Genomic DNA, 3,463 nt, shown 5'->3' with positions numbered 1-3,463 from the left:
TCTCGTCTTATACGCCCAGTCGTCTTATACGCCGGCAAATACGGTACTTCAGTTGCAGGCTCAATCCCAGCCCCGGACAGATGGGGCGCATGTGAGAGGCAACCAATCAATGTGTCTCTCTCACATCTCTCTCACATTAATGTTTCTCTATGTCTCTCCTCCTTTCTTCCATGCTCTCTAAAAAATATAAAAAAAATAAAATCAATGGAAAAATATCCTGGGGTGAGCATTAACCAAAGAATAAAGATACCAACACATAATAAATTTAAAAATGCTTATTTTATGTTTGGGTCACCTTCAGAAAATATTTTACAGCATTTTGTATAATAATAAATAGCAAAATACCAATGCTATTAAGTCTCTTTGACCCAGCCATCTTTCCAAAATTGAATGTGGGGGAAATGTCTCATAATCATATGATCATACAATAAGGCACACTGGTTGCAAGTGAAAGTATTCATCCAAGAGCAAATATGCGATGTTGTCAATGTTTCTAAGGAGACAACACCCATTGTTTTGGTTTTAGGAAGGAAAAGTCATGTTACTATCATGATTTCTTAGAAAACGTTCTACGGTGCACAGGGACTGCCCTAGGGCTGTGAGAGGAGCCCAGCTGTCCCTCCCGGTTTTCTGACATTTTTTGTCATACACAAGTTCAAAACCCGGAGTGTCCATGGACATGCTATTAACATCGGAAAGATTTATATCAATTATATTGGGGCACAGTGTAGCTCTACTTCCTTTTTTATTTTTTAATAATCCTCATCTGAGGATATTTTTCCTCCCATTGATTTTTAGAGAGAGTGGAAGGGGTGGGCATAGTGATTAATGAATGGAGGGATACCTAGGTTTCAGAGCCCCCCCCCCCAAAAAAAAACCCCAACAACAACAACAAAATAAAACAGGGAAAGGGAGAGAGAGAGAGAAAGAGAGAGAGAGAGAGAGAGAGAGAGAGAGAGAGAGAGAGAGAGAGAGAGAGAAACTTACTTTAATGTGAGAGAGACACATTAACTGGTTTCCTCCCGCATATACCCTGACCAGGCCGGCGCCAGGATTGAATCTGAAATTCAGGTACATGCCCTTGACCAGGGATTGAACCCGAGACCCATCAGTGTGCAGGCCAACGATCAAACTACTAAGCCATGCCAGCCAGGGATCTACTTCATTATTTTATTAAAGGCGGCAGCTTGTTTACCTAAACTTTTGAGGGTAAAAAGGTTTGCTTTTTTCTTTTTCTTTCCATCAGATGCCCCACTGCTTAGCATTAGGTGCTCAATGAATATTTGGTGAAAAAATGTGTGTCGAGTGACAAGAATAGTTGAGTAGGAGCAGGCACTCTAGGCTTTCTCTTCTGTGTTGGCCCCACAGCGTGTCTTCTGTGGGTCCCGTCCTCTAGTCCTCTTTTTGGCCCTCAGTTTATTCATTATCAGTTGAGCAGTTGGCCCCAGTAGTTTAAGATCCCTTCAGATATAAACAGTCTCAAAATTTGCATGGCACTTCAGCTCCAGAGTCTGACCCAAAATCAAGCTCTGTGCTGAATCTTAAAGACAGCCTAGCAGAGAACAAATGTTGTTCCAGTCCATTAATATCTCCTTATAATCTATTTAAGTTAGGAAGTAGATACATTTAGTAAGGAGATTGTGGCAGACTGGAGAAGTCTGACTTTCAAAGATACTTTCCAAAGGTCTGAGGTCAAGGTGTGGCAAAGAGATAAAGAATGGAATGCTGGAAGAAAGTTGTCTTTATCTATAAAAACCCTTGAGGGAAGGATTGGTGACAAAATGTCAGAGGAGCTAGAAAGGAATCCTCTGGAAATTTATGCGGAAGAGAAAATCGAATTTAGTTGCTTGCACATTAGGACAACAATGTTTAAGCCAATAGAAATTAGGGAAAAGACTGGGTGGGGTGTGGGGGGTGGGGAAGGTGAGGGGTGGAGTCATGGTGGCCAAGGAGGTAAATCTTGAACCCGCCTTCTCCCAGGAGCACATCAGAATTAAAACTGAGTTATAGAACACCCTTCACAGAGAACCACCTGAAGACTAGCTGAGCAGAATTTCTCTAACTGAAGGTGTAAAGAAGGTGCCTCAAAGCGACAGGTAAGAGGGTGGATATGTGGTTTGGGAGGGGCAGGGATTGGTAGGAACTCTCTCAGGGGACAGAAGCTCTGCTGGGTGCTACTGTCCCTTTGTTGATTTCTCCCATCCAGCTGGCCCTGAGCAGGCAGGCACAAAATCTCTCTCTCTCTGCATTAACTTGGCCTACACTGCCTGATCTGCTCTGGCTTTTCCCTGAGATCCTGCCCCACCCAACCAGCTCACCTTGGGGGAGCCTTTTCCAGCAGCTCCAGACCCTTCACAAGAGCCCACATAGTATCTCCGAAAAGCCCTCAAGTTCTGCAGGAGTGATGGCCTGCTTCTGGTATTCCCTGCAATCTCTCCCAAATGCCCTTCCAAACAGAATAAGCAGCAACCTAGGCATCTGTCAGTAGATGAATGGATAAAGAGCATGAGCTACATATGTACAAAGGAATATTACGCAGCCATAAAAAGAATGAAATCTTGCCTTTTGTGACAAAATGGATCTAGAGGATAGCATGCTAAGTTACAAAAGGCAGACAGAGAAAGAAAAAGACCATCAGTTTTCAGTTATATGTGGAAACTAAATGGAAACAAGCTCATACATACAGAGAACAAATTAATATGTACCTGATGGGGCTAGAGGTGGTGGGGGGTGTAAAAGATGAAAGGAATGAAAAAGTACAACCTGCCAGTTATAAAATAAGTAACAGGGATGTGATGTATAGCAGAGGGAATGTGGTCAATAATATTGGAATAGCCCTAACCGGTTATTGGCTCAGTGGATAGAGCGTCAGCCTGCGGACTGAAGGGTCCCAGGTTCGATTCTAGTCAAGGGCATGTACCTTGATTGCGGGCACATCCCCAGTAGGGGGTGTGCAGGAGGCAGCTGATTGATGGATGTTTCTCTCTCATCGATGTTTCTAACTCTCTATCCCTCTCCCTTCCTCTCTGTAAAAAAATCAATAAAATATATTTTTTAAAAAATTGGAATAATTGTGTATGGTGTCACACGGGTCCTAGACTTATCATGGGGATAACTTTGTAAGGTTTGTATGCCTAGTCACTCTGTTGTATACCTGAAATGAATATAAATAATCTTTTGTGTCAATTATAATTTAAAAATCTATTTAAAAAATTTGGGAAAATTCACAAAACTGGAGTGCTTTGAATTTCTTGGGAGATAGAGTCTCATATAAATGGGTTCATGGCTTATACATCTCAGTTGTTTCAGCTTCTCCTGGGCAACATCAGTGAGGAAGACCTGCATATTTAGGCTTATTTGGAGGCTGTGTGACTTTAGAGCCAACACATTCCTTTGCTCAGCCTCTCTTCATCTGTGAAGTGGGGATTATATACTTTATTTATTTATTTATTTATTTATTTAT

This window comes from Myotis davidii, unplaced genomic scaffold (genome assembly GCF_000327345.1).
Source record: "Myotis davidii unplaced genomic scaffold, ASM32734v1 scaffold18, whole genome shotgun sequence".
In the NCBI taxonomy this organism is placed as follows: domain Eukaryota; kingdom Metazoa; phylum Chordata; class Mammalia; order Chiroptera; family Vespertilionidae; genus Myotis; species Myotis davidii.
This window is presented reverse-complemented; position numbering follows the sequence as displayed.